This window comes from Fringilla coelebs (assembly GCF_963513975.1).
Source record: "Fringilla coelebs genome assembly, contig: SCAFFOLD_64, whole genome shotgun sequence".
In the NCBI taxonomy this organism is placed as follows: domain Eukaryota; kingdom Metazoa; phylum Chordata; class Aves; order Passeriformes; family Fringillidae; genus Fringilla; species Fringilla coelebs.
This window is the reverse complement of record NW_028167209.1, coordinates 436,621-452,787: the sequence shown is the minus strand read 5'-3', so window position 1 is coordinate 452,787 and position 16,167 is coordinate 436,621.

Sequence of the window (16,167 nt, the reverse complement as noted above, 5' to 3'; positions counted from 1 at the left end):
GTCTCACAGGGCCCCACAGTGTCACAAGGCTCCCTTGGTTCCATGGCCCTGTGCTGCTGCATTCCCCCCTCCCCTTCTCAGGCCGCCCTGCCAGCTCAGAAATGCTCCTTGGGCCTTGGCCAACAGCCCCTGGGCTCAGCTCCTCTGCAGCTCATCACAAACACTGTCTGCCCCAGGCACTGCTGCTGCCCAAACAGCTCCTGGCTCCTTTAGGAGCAGCCCTGGGAACTGTTTCTGTTCCCTCAGTGGCACAACATCCCTGTTCTCCCACTGCCAAAGAAAGCTGCTGATGCCAAGTGTGGCCAGGATGAGCCATTGCTGGGACTGAAGCCCCTCTCGTGGGGCCCTGCAAACAGCGCTCCAAAAGGAGCCCTTGGAGCTCTCCTGGGCCAGCGACTCCCTCTGAGTGGGGCCTCTCCCAGCCGGGAACTCTCCCGTTTGCTGCACTCGGGGATCCCAAACAACCACAGAGCCTGGGCCGATCCCCCCACTCCTCCAGGCTCAGCCCTTCACCCGCTGGGGAGATGCCAAAGCATCAGCAGTGAGCATTCCCTGCCCTCAGGGGAATTCCTCACAGGTGCCTTGCACTGACTCTGTGTCTGTGTGCACACAGGAGTGCCTGTGCTGGGGAAATGTGGCAGAAATGCTGCTCTCTGAGGGGTTTGAGTGCCTTGGACAGCTGAGTCAGTCAGGCCTGTAGGTAAGGCTAAATCACAAGGTCTAAATGAAGTTAAATGCTGCTAAGAGTTGTTCTTTTGCTAAGTTGTTTAATGTATGTTATAAGCGGAGTTAAATACTGTTAAATGTTATGCTTCTGTAAAATTGCAAAGTCATAGATTTCAAGTTAGGTTAAATACTGTTAAGTGGTGTTCTTTTGCTAAATTGTGAATTTTAAGGTATCAGTCAAGGTTAAGTCCTACTAAGTTTTAGCTCTGTTAACCTTTTGGCTGTGTTTCTTTTATCCTTGCCCTCACAGTCCTTGTGTCTCACACACACACACACACAGGGACAGTTCTCGGTTCTTTTCTGGTTTGATTGCCTGGATTCTGTTTGGTTTTGTTGTTGCTTTGTTTCCCTGGTGTGCTTGAAGTGTCCACTCAGGAGCAGAGTGACTCTTGCCAAGGAACTTTGTGCTGTTGTCCCTTAATATTAAATCTGGTTTTTGCCGATCCCTTGCTGGGGATTTTTTCAGTGCTCTCAAGCCCTTGTTCGTTACAGAGTGAAGGAGCCCTGGCCCAGGCTCTGGCCCTGGGGGACACGGGGACGCTGCCAGGGGGGTCCCTGTCCCCCTGTCCCACCCCCAGGTTCCCGGCCCCCCATCCCCATGTCAGGCTCTGGGGTCGATCTCGTGGAACATCCTTTGGGGAGGCTGCGGCGCCGGGGCGGGGAGACCCGGGGGGACAGGGGACCCCGCTGTGCACGAGCAGGGTTGGACTGCTCTGGGGGGAACTGTGAGGGGGGACAGGGCAGAGTGACCTCCCCAGTGACCTCACACTGCCCCCTATGATGTCACACAGCCCCTGCGATGTCACACTGCCCTCTATGATGCCACACAGCCCTCCTGTGATATCACAGCCCACTCTGGGATGTCCCACAGCACCCTTGTGATGTCACAGAGCCAAGTCTGGGATCTCACCCTGGAATGTCATAGGGCTGCTCTGTGATGTCACAAAGTCACCCTGTGATGTCACTGTCTGTTTCATGACCTCACAGCCTGCTCTATGATATTACACAGCCATCCAGTGATGTCATAACCCACTCTCTAATGTCACAGAGCCACCCTTTATGATGGCAGGATCTGTTCTATGGCCTCACACCCTACTCTATGATGTCATAGACAGTTTGCGATGTCACAACCCCCTCAGTGATATCACCAAACCCTCTCTGTGACGTCACAATGCCACTCTGTTATGTCACACCACACACTTTGACATCACAGCCTGCTCTATGAGGCCACACAGACATGCCATGATGTCACAGCCTGCTCTGTGATGTCACAGAATCTCCTCTGTAATGCTGTAGCTGCTCAGTGACATCTCACAACAAACTCTGTGATGTCATAGCCCAATCTGTGACCTCACACAACCCACTCTGTGCTGTCACACAGCCCCTTGCTGACATCACAGCTGCTCTGTGCCTCTCTGACACAGCCACAGAGGTGCTGCTGTGACACAGCCCCCTCTGGGACATCCCACAGCCCCTGCCAGGGCTAAGCCCCTGTGAGCTAAGGTTCAACTCCACCTGTCCAATCTTTTATACACAAACCTTTGAGAAATTCTGGGGCTGGGATTGAAATCAGCCACTCCCAGTCTCCTTTCTTAGAAGGAATTTTAGAATTCTAGGTGCCCTGCAGGGGTTTAAGGATCCATGGTGGCTGTTGGGTGTCATTTCTATACTTCATGTCTCAGCAGGAGTTTCTCCAATAAAGAAATAAAGCCTTTGCCTGAATCTCCCACTCTGCCCATGATGGGAACCCCTGTGAGTGTCTGGGACATCCTGGCAATTTGGCAGCCTGGGGACTCCTGGGATGTCATCATGGAGCCCCCGTGAGTGCCTGTGACAGATCGGTGCCTTTGCAGCCTGAGATCCCCTGGGATGTCACCATGGAATGGCTGTGACTGCCTGTGACCACAGGGCTCTTTACCATCCCCAGAAAGCCCTGGGAGGTCTCCATGGAGCCCCTGAATCTGCCTGTGACATTCCAGCTCTTGAACAGCCTGGAGACTCTTGGAAAGTCCCCAGGGACTTTTCTCTGAGGGCCTGTGAAAAATCTGATCCTTAGGGTGAACCATCACCAGCCCCCTGTTGTTATGCTCAGTTTCCATGGCAACCATCACCAGCCCCCTGTTGCTATGCTCAGTCCCTCAGCAGCTCCATGCAGACCCCATGCCAGGGGTGGTTGCCATGGACACCAGATCAGGCCTGCAGACAGAGCTTGTTGCCATGGCAACCATTGGCAGTTCCCATCCCCAGGGTCATGGGATCCCAGAACCACAGAATTGGCTGAGCTGGGAGGGACCTATCAGGATCCTCAAGCCCAACTGCTGGCCCTGCCCAGGACACCCCAACAATGCCCACCTGGGCCTTGCAGCATTGTCCAAACGCTGCTGGAGCTCAGAGAGCCCTGGAGCTGGGACCCTTCCCTGGGGAGCCTGGGCAGGGCCCCAGCAGCCTCTGGGGAAATTCCTTTTCCTGAGATCCAACCTAAGTCTGCCCCGACTCAGCTGCAGCCGTTCCCTCCACTCCTGTCCCTGGGCACCAGAGTGAAGAGGTTCCCACAGCCCCAGCCAGGGACCCGCTCCCAAGGCTGTTGCCACCAGGGCTGGGACCAGCTGGGATGCTTGGTTTCATTGGGCCAGAGTTGAGGAATGGGATTCCTCAGTTTCCTGCTCCCGCTAAAACGGCGCTGCCCTCGCTGCTCTTCCGCCTCCCATGGAAAGCACAAAAGGCAAAGATCTCGGGCTGGGATAAGAACAATTTACTGGGAATGAAATGAGCAACAAACAGGAACAGAAACAATATTGAAAACAGAAGTGTAAATAAAACTATTTACAGGAAAAACTACATCATCAACAACTGGCTCTTTCTGGCCACACATTTCCCCTGCTTGGAAAGGACACCCTTCTCCTTAGGGGGGGAGAGAGAGAGAGAGAGAGTCCCTCTCCTGTCCCTTGCAATGACCAGAGGTGGGAGTGAATGTAATGTCACGGCCATGGCCAGACCCTCATGTTATTCAATCCCACACCATGTCATTGGCAGGGGCAGGAAAAGGGACAGGTGTTTTCCCAGCATGGATAACAGGCAACATGGATCATCAGGGCTCTTCCCAACGGGGGACCTCCAATGGAGGATGAAGCTCGAGAAGGGAACAAAGCTCTTCCTGCAGTTGGGGCAGAGGCAGGGTTTCCCTTACCGGTGTTTCCGTTGGTGTCTGGTCAAGTTGGAGCTCCAGGTGAAGCTCTTCCCACACTGGGGACACTCGTAGGGCCTCTCCCCAGTGTGGATGCACCGGTGCCTGACGAGGGTGGAGTTGTGTTTGAAGCCCTTCCCACACTCAGGACAGCGGAAGGGCCTCTCATCCGTGTGGATCCGCTCATGCAGGAGGAGATTGGAGCTGGTCTTAAACCTCTTCCCACACTGGGGACACTCGTAGGGCCTCTCCCCAGTGTGGACGCGCCGGTGCCTGATGAGGTTGGAGTTGCGCTTGAAGCCCTTCCCGCAGTCGGGGCAGCGGAAGGGCCTCTCCTCTGAGTGAATCCGCTGGTGCTTGAGGAGATCGGAGCTGTTCAGAAACCTCTTCTGGCACTCAGGACACTCATAGGGCCTCTCCCCAGTGTGGATGTGCTGGTGGGTGAGGAGGTGGGAGCTGCAGCTGAAGCCCTTCCCACACTCCCCACACTCATAGGCCCATTCCCCGGTGTGGATCATCTGGTGGCGGATCAGGTCAGAGCTCTGCCTGAAGCTCTTCCCACACTCCAAGCACTTGTAGGGCTTCTCTTCCACGAGGTTCTTCTGTGGGGATCTGGCCTCCCTGGTCTCCATCCTCAGCTGCTTGTCTGGGGGAGGGAGGACAAAGAGAGGATGGGATTTGCCTCCATGTAAGAAGGAAGGGGAAGGACATCCCCCCAGTGTCCCCAGCAGGATGGTGCTGGCAGCAGGGTTGTCCTGCAGCTTTGGGCCATGCTGGGCTGGGAGATGGAGCAGGAGAGAGGGGGAAAGGGGCACTGACTTCCTCCTCACCTGCCTGGGTGTCCCAGGGCATCTTCCTCTTCCTCGCAGCCTCCCCCTCCATCCAGCCAGGGTTTGGGAATGGGAAATCCTGGTTTGGGGAAAAATACAATGGATGAGCACATTGGGTTAGGTGGTTCCTCCTGCCCAAGTCCATCTCTAGTGTTGCAGCACATGCACAACGAGCCTCTGGGAGCAACCTGCACACCCAGAGCCCGGAGCACACTTGCTTAACCTGCTGATGGACAATGCCAGAGACTGTTCTTTGTGCAGAGCTCCAAATGCAGTTTAGTGCAATGTAGAGGGTCCAGAGACAGAGACAAAATGGGGCTGAGGACACAGGGTTCTATAAGGGGGCAAAGGGGCAGAACTGAGGGTCCAGGGCCAATGGGAACTGAGCACAAGTGCTGCAGAGGAGGGGCAGCCAACTGGGGAACCAATGAGGTAACAGGGGCGGAGCATTGCAGTGAACCAGGACCAATAGGGGACAAGAGAGGGGAGAACATTCTAGATGGAGAACATGTAAGGAAAAAACAGCATTGAACTGGGGATACCAATGAAGCCTGCTGCATTACCATGAGCCTGGAAATGCTGATGGCTGAGACCATTATACTCAGAGGGGTGTCTCTCTTTGACCCTGGTCACCTTTGCCCTGAGGTATTGCAGCTCCAATGTTGGGCACCTGGACCTCCACACTCTAGAGCTCACCGGGAATCTGGTGCCCATAGAAACCTCCAAAACACTGAGATTCTGTCCCCCAAAATACACAAATGACAAAGATTCAGCAGAAAAACCCAACCCTGGGTTTCCCATGTCTGGTCTCCCTACTTTGCGCTCCTGGAGGCTGCCCCTGTCTGGGTTGCTGCGGATCAAGTTTGTATGGGTGTTCCCCTCTCTGGGCTGCTGGGGCTCCTGGCAATCCCACAGGTTCCCCTTCTCTGGGCTCACCACTTCGGCATCACAGGCGTCCCAGGGTCAGCACTGTCGGGGGTCCCTGTTTCAGCATCCTGGGGTATCCATGGTTTCCCCCTGTCCATGCTGCCAACATATCCAGGCTTCTGGAGCACCCCCAGCTCTCGTACTGCCCGTTTCTGCTTCCCCCTTTGCTGGTTTCCCTGCCAGCCCTGCCGGTGCCGGGCGATCCCCACGTGGCTCTGGGCTGACAGTGCAGCCCCTGGGCCGGGCAGAGGCAGCCCCAGCGCGGGGGGACCCTGCATCCTCCGCTGCCTCGGCAGCCGCGCCCAGCCCCGGGCACAGAGCTCCGGCAGCCCCCGCCGCCCCCTGCCCAGGGAGCCCCGGGGACCCCCGCAGCCGGGGCTGGCTCCGAGCGAGGCGGCCCCCGAGCCCGGCTGCGTGGCCAGGGGGGTACGGCGAGCCCGGGGCCTCTGTGCTAGCGCTTCCCCCGCTCTCGCTCAGCCTTTGCCCGGCCCGGCCCCCCGAGCCCCGCCAGGCCCCACACGGCCACGGCCGGGCCGGGCCGCTCCCCTCGGAGCCCGCTGCGGACACGGCTGGGCCGGCCCGGCCACACGGACCCGCCTGCGCCGGGGGCCCACGGGCCGCCGAGCGCTGCCCGGGCCGCCCGGGCCTCGGCCCCGAGCACAGAGCTCTGCCCGGGGGCTCCCGGCCCGAGGGGCTCCTCCGGGCCCGCCCGGCCGCTCCCGGCTCCCACAGCCCGTCCGGGGCCGCCAACAAAACATCCCAGCAACAAATCCACAAACCAACCACCGCCACCTCCTGCTGCGCCTTCCCAGGCACCCCAACCCTGCGGCAATGCCCCCAGTGCCCCGGGACAAAAAGCTGCTCCGGCCGAGCCCCTTGGAACCCGCACCTGCGGCCCGTCCCTGGCACTCCGATCCCGGCAGCTGCCCCGCTCTCGCAGCTGCGGCTCTGGAGCAGGGAGGCTCTGAAACTGAAACTTTGTTCCTTTTGCCGGGCTGCAGAGACCCCCAGGGCATTTTCTGCGCACAGTCCCAGCCCCCAGCGCCTGCTGAAGGCGCTCCCTGCAAATGTCCCGCTGCCAGGGCCCTGTCCTTGCTGTCACCTGCTGGGGCTGGCCATGGACAGAGCTCCTGGACTTGCATTTCCAGCTGCTGTGCAGCCAAAGCTGAGGGATCTGCAGCTGCCTGAATGCAACAACTGGAACAGGAGCCTCTCTCCAGGGGAAATCTCCCCTCGTGTGCCAGCCCGTGGCAATGCTGCCATTCTCTGCTGCTGCTACTGGGGCACTTGGGGCTCTGGCTGAGCAGCAAAGGTGACCCTGAGCCAGGAGCTTTCCTTGGCTGCAGCAAAGCCTCGGCACGCAAAGCCCTTCCCAGCGCTGTGCCCTGCGCCAGGAGGGATTGTGCCAGTAGAGCTGACCCGAAATTCCTTCTCCCAGGCACGTTTAGGACACGCAACACAGAGAAGCCAGAGCCCACTCTCTGCTTTGTGCAGTCCTCCAGAAGAATCCTGAGTGTGAAGCAGCCTGGGAACAGGGTTTAGTGTCAGGGCAGGGGAACTCGGAGCCCTTTTCTGCCCCGTGGGCTGAGGCTCTGCATTTGCAATGGCCCTGCAGCTGCCAAAGGGGCCTTTTTGGCTCAGCTGAGAACAGCTCTGCTGCGAGCCTGTCCTAAACCTGCTTTTCCTGCAAATACACCCAATGAATCCTCATTTTATGCAGCCCCAGGTCTTGTGAGAGTGTAGGTGTGACAAGTGAACGATGGAACAGGTCTGCTGGGGGAAGTTCTCTTTTTCTTGTTTTTTTTTTTTTGGTTGGTTTTGGTTTTTTGTTCTTTATTTTGCTTTGATTTGTTTGTTTTGCTTTTTTTGGATTTTGAGGTCTTTTTGTTTAGTTTTTTCTTTTTTTTTTTCTTGTTTAGGTGATGATTTTTTTTTTAATTTTTTTTTGCATGCTTTTGTTTGGGTTTTCTCAGTTTTCTTTTTTTTTTTTTTTTTGAAATAACTCCCCCTGTCAGCTCTGGGCAGAGCCCTGTCACTGTGTCTGACACTTGTCTGTGGCACTGTGCAGGTGGCCAGGGGGACCTTCCCCGAGCTGTGAGCAGAGGAATCCACATCAGCCCAGGCCAGGGTGGGCAGTGGCCGCTCAGTTCCATGGACTGGACACGGCTCTGGACGCTTCCCTTGGAGCGACTGCAGGGAGGGAACGCTGGGGCTGTCACCGCTGGGGTGTCACAGACAGGGGAACGCTGGGGCTGTCACCGCTGGGGTGTCACACACAGGGGAACGCTGGGGCTGTCACTGCTGGGGTGTCACACACAGGGGAACGCTGGGGCTGTCACTGCTGGGGTGTCACACACAGGGGAACACTGGGACTGTCACTGCTGGGGTGTCACACACAGGGGAACGCTGGGGCTGTCACCGCTGGGGTGTCACACACAGGGGAATGCTGGGGCTGTCACTGCTGGGGTGTCACACACAGGGGAACACTGGGACTGTCACTGCTGGGGTGTCACACACAGGGGAACGCTGGGACTGTCACCGCTGGGGTGTCACACACAGAGGAACACTGGGGCTGTCACCGCTGGGGTGTCACACACTGGGAATGCTGGGGCTGTCACAGCTGGGGTGTCACACACAGGGGAACACTGGGGCTGTCACTGCTGGGGTGTCACACACCGGGGAACACTGGGGCTGTCACAGTAGAGGTGTCACACACAGGGGAACGCTGGGGCTGTCACCGCTCCTGCCCTGTCCCCAGCAGCTCTGCCAGTGCCTCGAGGGGACACAAAGGCTGAGCCAAAGGGTGAGAATTGCAGAAGGGGCTGGGCTGGCAGGGCCCATTGGGATCAGCCAGTCCAGCCCCTGGCCCTGCACAGATCCCCCAACAATCCCAGCCTGTGCAGCCCTGGGAGTGGTGTCCAAAGGGCTCTGGAGCTCCAGCAGCCTCGGGGCTGTGCCCATTCCCTGGGGAGCCTGGGCAGTGCCTGAGCCCCCTCTGGGGGAAGAAGCTTTTGCTGATCCTCAGCCCAGTCCTTCCCTGGCCCAGCTCCAGCTGTTCCCTCGGGTCCTGTCCCTGCTCACCTGGGCAGAGATCAGAGCTTGCCCAGAGAAGCTGTGGCTGCCCCTGGATCCCTGACTGTGTCCAAGGCCAGGTTGGACGGGGCTTGGAGCAGGCTGGGATAGTGGAAGGTGTCCCTGCCCATGGTAGGGAGTGGAACAACATGAATTTTAGGGTCTCTTCCAAGCCAAGCCATTCTGTGATTTTGGGAGAGATGCTGAAGCTCTGTCTGAGCTTTATCTCACCAAAGGTCTGGACCCAGCAGCAGCCATGGGTGGGATCATCTCCTCCTCCCTCTCCCTGTGGCTGGAACTCACCCAAGGGCAGCAACTGAATAATGTCCCTCATGGGAAGTGAGTGCCAGAAAGGAACGTTGCTCCTCGGGGAAGCACAATGTCCTTGGACTTCAGCAGAGCATTGAAATGGGCCCCCTCGAGCACCTCAGCACCACTGCAATCTCCTCTTACTGGGCTGGGCCCAGGAGATCTCCCAGAGCAGCTGCAGAGGAGTCGCTGTCAGGAGGAGGGACGTTTATCAAAGGTTGATGTAGATCAAAACAAGCTCTGGCACCATTCCACATTTTTGTTTGTCACTGGGAAATAAATGCAGATGTCCCCATGCCACAGTCTCAGTCCTCCCGGGGTTCCTGTGCTTGGTTTTATCCCCTGATATGGAGACACAGGAGCCCTCCTGGCTGGACAGGGTGTCAAGAATCCCTTCCTGAGGGATTGTTCACCCTTGGAGAGGGTGAACAAGGAGGTTCCTTGCTTCAGGAGACTGTGTGGGTTTTGGAAACAGGCCAGACCTGGAGAAGGCTCCTTCTACAACCCCTCAGCACCCAGCAATCCCATGTCTTAATTTGTGTGACTCCCTTGTCAGGGCAGGGAGAGGGGAGAGAGGAGACTCCTTAGGGCAGGGAGAGGAGGCAGAGACACCAAAAGCAGGAGTCCCAAAGGGGTCTGGGCAGATCTGGATCCAATGGCTGCAGTAGGTGTGCCATTCCTAAATCCAGTTTGGGATAGCCACGGCTGTGTTGCTGTGTGAGCTCTGAGGTATCTGATGGTGGGAGATGCTCAGGTTTGTCCTGTTTGCATCCCCAGGTCTGCAGAGCCGCTGTTAAACAGCGCCAGGGGATGCTCCTGGCACTGACCCTGGCATGGCTCAGGGCTCAGCTTTCCTCCATCAGTCCCACTTTAGAGCTTCACTCTGGTGGGAAGGTTTTAGTGGGTCAGGAGAAGCACAGAGTTCCAGAGAACTTTAGAATGGTTTTATGTTGGTAATTCTGGGAATAATGGCTTTCTCTGGCAGGATGCTGGACACCAGGGATTTCTGCCCTCTTTTCTCAGAAGAGTTTGGGTTTTTCGTGTTAGCGCTGTTCCACAGCTCCCACCATCCCTACTCCTTTCCTTGACACTTCCCCAGCTTCCCAGTGTCCTTTCTGAGGGGGAAGAAAGGAACGTCCATGGTGGCCCCACTTGGCTGCCTGGGGCTCAGCTGCTCCTGGAGTTGCAGCATGTCCGGCACAGCCGCTCTCAGTGGGGCTGGGACTTGGTTCAGGCCCCACAGTCCCTGTCAGTGGCCACTCCGCACTGGGCTCACGCTCTGGCCGTGTGGGGCTGCTGAAGGCTCAGCGGGTCTGGCTGAGCACTCCCAGCTCTGCAGCTCCTGACCCATCCCAGGGGTCCCGCAGTCCCGCTCGGGGCCGTGTTGCCAACGGGGCCCTGTTTTGGGGTGGCCATGGGTACCTGCTGTTCCTCCACCCTCAGCAGCCCCACAGCAGACGGGTCCTCTGGGAGCCCAGGCAAGGGATTCAGCTGTGCAATTCCCTCTGTCTGCACAGCAGCTCTCCCAAAAGTCCTTTGGGCTCCCTGAAATACTGCCTCCTGAGGTGATCCATGCCAGGGAGTCCCAGGGCCTCTGGGCCAGTCCCAGGGGGGAGTTTTTGGCATTCCCAGTCGTGGTCACTTGAGCTTCTGATGTGCTCAGGCCTGAGTGGCAGCCCTCAGCCAGAGCTGGCTTACAGGACAAACCCTGGGCATTATGTGACTAACACCATCAGTTTTAGTTAGCTAAAAATAGATGACCAAGGTGATTCTGCCAGCTGTTTAACACCAAACCAGCTGCTTTGGAGACTTTCACATACTCTTGTGTAGTTACCTGCAAGAAATGTATCATTCTAAGAAATTTTCCCAACTGACATGAATAGAGGCTTGTAGGATATTTTAGGGGGAACCCTCCAAACCAAGGATAGGGCTCTGGCCAAGCCCTGGCTTCTCCTGGCCAGGAAAAGTGCCATGAGACCCAGGAGTTTTTGTGCTAAAAATATCATGAAGTCGCTTTAACTTGCTGAATTGGGCCTATAAAAGCTGAACCCACTTTTGGAGCAAATTTGGAGACCTCATCTACAGGTGGATGCAGTACGTGGGATTTTTCCAAGGGCTTGGAAGAGTTCTCCAGGTCCTCACATTGAAATGGGGCTCCCCAGTGACTGCAGACTCTGGATGATGGTAAAGTATTTAGGCAATTGCTGAAGTGTCTTTCTCAATCCCTATTCTTTATCTCCCATAATAATGATTAGGTGCATTACCTTGCTTATTTTTCCTTGTTGCTAAAGCCAAGCACGTAGTTGTATTGAATGTAGAATTTTACTTTTGTGTTGCCTTAACACTCACAGTAAAATAAGACCATTCTTCCCATTGGTTTCTGTGCTCTTTAAATCACCCCTGTCAGCTGGCAGAGCAGGTATCAGAACCTGATGAAAGCCAGGCTCTGCTGTCATCTAGCTGGGCCCATGGAATGCAGAGGGCCAATGTCAGTCCATGGAACCCATGGAAGCAAGGCTCAGGTGTGAAAAAGTCATGCACCATGGCACCCCAGAGACCCTCACGGAGCCAGGGCTGCAGTGTGTCCCAGAGGGAGGGACCTCATGGCAGCAGGAGAGCATTGTGAGGCTGTGGAACAAGGTGGCACCAAGGTTCCACTGTGACTTGACAGAACCCCCTGGACGTGAATGGCCCCAAACGGGCCCAGAGACACTTCCGAGACAAAGCCCAGGGAGGGGGATTTGCTTTATTCAGCGCCGGGTGCGCGGGGATATCTCCCCTAACAGTGCACAGGGGCACACAGCAGATTACAATGGATGGTTATACTCTATGCATATTCATGGTTTGCCTTAGAAAAGGTGTGGTTATGCAAACGATCTCTCAGTGCTCATTACTCTCATTAGCATACGTGAGGCGCAGGCGCAGTGCACACTGGTGCTGGCACTGAGGAAGGCTCCGTGTCTTCCTCGGGGGTCTCCTGATGAAGGCTGGATGTCTTCATCGCCGTGCCCTTTTCACCTTTCTCCTCTAGGCATGGGCAGTCTCTTGTTGGCTGTTTCAGCAATTTCCTCACTGGTTTTAGCAAGCTCTGCCCTTCATTTCTGCCAGTTTTGTTCCCTAGTTCTTGCCAAGTTTCATCCTGTGTCTTGAGCTTGTGGCTGAATTTTTGCAAGCTGCCATATCGAGTGCAGTGTCTCTTATTCCTGCCCAGGTATGCCTAGGCACAGTGCTTTTAACCCTTTCACAGCCAAGGACTGGAGAGCCACTCCCAGACACTGGGAATTCCTGCAGGTGCACCCACCTTTGCAGACAATGAGGCTCCAACATCACTGTGAGAGGGCCCAGCTTTTACACTGTTAAACAAACAAGCTGACATCACTGCTACTGTGGGAACACCTGGTGTCATTCTCCTGATTGGCTTCTCCCAAAGCCTGGCCAGGGCTCAAGGAGGAACCAAGGGAGGTGACTTTGATCCTACAGCCCCAAACAAAGCCAGATGGGGCCTGGTCTGGTTTCCAAACACAGGAAGGTAAATTCATATTTCGCCAATGAACACGTACAGAAATTGTATTGCTGACAGTGATTCATTACTGAGCAGATACCAATATAACCTTTGCTTGGAAGGTTCATCTGGAGCTCAGCTTTGCCTCAGGTCCTGCTGTTCAGGCCTCAGTCAGGGCGTGGTGAGGCCTCAGTACTTCCATCAGTGCTTTGACCTACAGATGAACTGCAACCTTCATAACAATTCTTTGGCTAACAGTTTAGATTTAGGTATTAGGCAAATAGGCATCACCTCTTGTTCTTGAATTAAGTGCTGTTCAAGTTCATTACTCAGAGCTATAATCTACATTCCTTTTAAAACCGCCCTATTTAGTTGCTATTCTCTGTTCTTTATCAAATGCCCTTTTTTCCTTGAGACTGTGTCTCATTTTAGACAAGTCTCAGTACTCCATTTCCAGCACAAGGTGTCACAGCAACTCGAACATGGAATCACAACCCACCAAGTGCTCACACTGCAATGATTGCAGTAACTGCATGAATGCATTTCACAGCAGCCTCCAATTTGGGAGCCAATTCCACCATGAAGAATTTTCTTTTTTCTGCCTCTCCTCTACTGATATTTCTATTGAGGTGATTCCTGATTGTTGGAACTAAAACCCAGCACTGACAGACATTCCTGCAACATTCCTGTTCTGGAATAGCCCAGGTTCCTCTCTGGCCAGCAAGCAGATAATCCAAGGCCGTGCAGTTCTGCACAGCCCCATTTGTGTTTGTTGGAGCTCCTGGGATGTGCTATTGGATATTTTAACAGCATCACTTATTATTTCTTCTGATAATTGATTTTGCTCATTACTGTAAATTGGGTGCAGCTGTGCACAGCCAGGGGGTTTCCATTTCCCCAGTGGGCCATTGTTAAGGGCATGGAGCACAGCTGGGAGATGGCTTCTCCACGGGCACAGGTTCCCATCTCCTCATTCTTTCAACTGCTCTTTTAACAACCCCTTCAGCTGTTCAACCAATCCTGCAGCTTCTGGATATTCTGGGACATGAAAAACCCTGCAGGCTTAATCACTGTATTTTTCACAGGAACAGACAAAGCACTCTGCATCACAGTATCAGCAAATCCTGTAAAAAGAGCCAATTTCATCCCTTCCTCCTTTTCTCATTGTATACAACCTTACAAAGTTGACCACTGACATTAGGGTCCTGGCCAATTCTGTTCTGTAGGGTATTTAGTGTCACAGCAGCCAAAGCTGACATATTATGATTGTCAGCACTATTTCATAGGATCAATTTTTAATGACATGGATACATATAAAAATTATTTTCTTATATGATATATAAATATTATTATTATTATTACTATAATTATTAATAATAATTATATAAATACTAAACTAACACAAATTAACTTGAGCTCAAGATTAAAACCTTCTCCTGTCACTCCATGGGGGAGTGTTCCAACAACACTTTTTCCTTCTGTTGGTGCTATTTCCAATGTGTTGTTACTAAAATTCACCCTCATCTTCCCAAACTAACAAATTCTTTTCTTTTTCCCATATGCAATTTTTGGATGCATTTTAAGCCGTCCAGGGGTTCAGCTTCTTTTAACTGGCTTCCCCACTGCTCACACAGTGCTCCCACCTCAGCCCACTTCAGAGCCAGGGAACTCCAGGGAAGGGCTTCCCATCTGGGATTTCCTGATGGGACTGATTGCTCACATTTACACTGAACAAGTGACATTTTGTTGTCATCTGGCCAGACTGTGCCAGTTTTGTTTTACCTTTGGGCAGGGTCAGCACCAAAGACACAGACTCCAACTGAAGGAATCAGTGTCATTTACTGCAGCTCAGAGCAGCAAAGAATCACAAAAGGAGCAGCTCAGCAATGCCCCCAATCATCCCCACCAAATATTGCCTGCAGTGATTAACACAGATCCAGCAGCATTTACCCTCAGCCTTTCCTATGCCCCAGATCCACCCAGCAGCTGGGGGAAGCTGTCACAGCCCAGGGCTGCAGAGCCACTCCTGGGCACTGGGAATTCCTGCAGGTGCCTCCAGCCACAGGTGAGGCTCCAACCCCGCTGGGAGAGGGCCCAGCTCTGACAGTGCTGAATGAACAAACTGACAGCACTTCCAGGGCGGGAACATCTGGGTTCATCCTCCTCTTGGCTCCCTCCCAAAGCCTGGCCAGGGCTCCAGGAGGAGCCAAGGCAGCTGACTTTGATCCTTCAGCCCCAAACAAGGCCAGATGTCAGATTCCATGGCCTTGTCTGCCTTCTAAACACAGAAAGGTCAAGACATGTTTCCCTAAGCAGTGCCTACATCTATCCCAGTGCTCATGACCATGCACATTCCATTAGGGAGCAGATACAAAGATAACCTTTGCCTGGAAGGTTCATCCAGAGGCACCTTTGGCTCAGGGCTGCTGTCCAGGCCTCACTCAGGGCTCTTGTCCAGCCTTGGCACTTCAGGGACGTGGTTTAGTGCTGGCCTTGGCACTGCTGGCTGACCGGCTGCACTGGGTGAGCTCAGAGCTCTTTTCCAACTGAAAGGATTCTGTAATTCCATGATTATATCCGCTGCATTCAGCTGGGTCTGTTTTAGCAGCATGACTTTGCTCACAAAGTTCCCTCTTGCCCAGCTCCTGTGGCCTGAGGCTTCAGCTCCTTCAGCTCCTGGTGCTGAGCTGCTCATGCTGAACGAGACGACTCGCAGAGACCAATACAGTCCATCCAATTCCTGCTGGGACACGGAGAGGGGAGGCTGTGCAAACAGGAGCATTGTTTGCTGTGGCCTCCTCTCTGCCCCTCACGCCTTTCAGCGCTTTGAACCAGCCAAGAGCTTTCTCCAAGAGTGCAATGGAGCAGCTGTTCCTGCTCCCGGGCCTGGCTCTCTCCAGGCTCTGACCTTGCCTGCTTCTGTCCCTCTTGCTGTGCCCTCTGTTCCCCCAGGGCTCGCTGCCTGCTGCCCAGGACTGTGGGACTGGCACAGATCCAGTGCTCCACACCCTCCTTTCTGTGCCCTTGGAGCTGCCTGGGCACAGCAGCCTTTTCCATCTGGAAGCTCCACATGGACAGGGAGTCCCCAGCTCCGTTCCCTGCACATCCTCCAGGAGCCCAGGGCTGCCATCTCAAGTCCCTGCTGGCACTGGGGGCTCCCAGGTGCCTCAGGCTGCTGTGACACCGCTGCACACGGCAGGGAAGATGGGCAGGGGCTGTGCTCAAAGTCAGCTCCATCTGCTGCTGCTGCTGCTGCTGCTGCTGTGGGGTCATTTGTGCAGCCCTGGCCCAGTCAGGGATCAGATCCAGGCCCTGCTGCTGCTCCCTTGGGATCAGCCCCACTTTGGATGTTGCTGTCAGGGCCGGCAGAAGCTCTGGCTGGAGCAGCAGGTGCTGACAGTGCCCCAAGCCCCGGGGCTGGAGGGGTCCCTGGGCTGGGGCTGGGAGGGAGCTGTGCATTGCACATCATTTGGGTTATGGCGTGATGTCCCTGAACCTCCGCACCCTGCAGAGCCCGTGTATGTCCTTGTGAATTTGGGAGTCAAGAACTGGACACAGCACTCGAGGTGCTGCCCAAACAGTGCTGAGCACAGGGGCAGAATCACTGCCCTGCTCCT